The sequence below is a fragment of the Alosa alosa genome, unplaced genomic scaffold (assembly GCF_017589495.1).
Source record: "Alosa alosa isolate M-15738 ecotype Scorff River unplaced genomic scaffold, AALO_Geno_1.1 AALO_1.0_unplaced_1, whole genome shotgun sequence".
In the NCBI taxonomy this organism is placed as follows: domain Eukaryota; kingdom Metazoa; phylum Chordata; class Actinopteri; order Clupeiformes; family Clupeidae; genus Alosa; species Alosa alosa.
In genome coordinates, this window is record NW_025962133.1 from 121,661 (window position 1) to 122,967 (window position 1,307).

Sequence of the window (1,307 nt, forward strand, 5' to 3'; positions counted from 1 at the left end):
AAACTAAGAAAATCTGAAAAGTCCGAAAAAAATCAGACAATTTTTTTTCACTTTTTTGCCATAGATCATGCATTTCACATGTCTAGACGTGAATTAAAAAATAATTTGGACAATATCTGACATATTTTGAAATTTGTCAAAATCTGTCTTTTTTTCCTGACCCCGGACCTTATGTGAAAACTAAGAAAATCTGAAAAGTCCGAAAAAATCAGACAATTTTTTTTTCACTTTTTGCCATAGATCATGCATTTCAAATGTCTAGACGTGAATTAAAAATAATTTGGACAATATCTGACATATTTTGAAATTTGTCAAAATCTGTCTTTTTCCTGACCCCGGACCTTATGTGAAAACTAAGAAAATCTGAAAAAAGTCCGAAAAAAAATCAGACAATTTTTTTCACTTTTTTTGCCATAGATCATGCATTTCACATGTCTAGGCGTGAATTAAAAATAATTTGGACAATATCTGACATATTTTGAAATTTGTCAAAATCGTCTTTTTCCTGACCCGGACCTTATGTGAAAACTAAGAAAATCTGAAAAGTCGAAAAAAATCAGACCAATTTTTTTTTCACTTTTTTGCCATAGATCATGCATTTCACATGTCTAGACGTGAATTAAAAAATAATTTGGACAATATCTGACATATTTTGAAATTTGTCAAAATCTGTCTTTTTCCTGACCCCGGACCTTATGTGAAAACTAAGAAAATCTGAAAAGTAAAAAAAATCAGACAATTTTTTTTTCACTTTTTTTTTGCCATAGATCATGCATTTCACATGTCTAGACGTGAATTAAAAAAATAATTTGGACAATATCTGACATATTTTGAAATTTGTCAAAATCTGTCTTTTTTCCTGACCCCGGACCTTATGTGAAAACTAAGAAAATCTGAAAAGTCCGAAAAAAATCAGACCAATTTTTTTTTCACTTTTTTGCCATAGATCATGCATTTCAAATGTCTAGACGTGAATTAAAAAATAATTTGGACAATATCTGACATATTTTGAAATTTGTCAAAATCTGTCTTTTTTCCTGACCCCGGACCTTATGTGAAAACTAAGAAAATCTGAAAAAGTCCGAAAAAAATCAGACAATTTTTTTTCACTTTTTTTGCCATAGATCATGCATTTCAAATGTCTAGACGTGAATTAAAAAATAATTTGGACAATATCTGACATATTTTGAAATTTGTCAAAATCTGTCTTTTTCCTGACCCGGACCTTATGTGAAAACTAAGAAAATCTGAAAAGTCGAAAAAAAAATCAGACCAATTTTTTTTCACTTTTTTTGCCATAGATCATG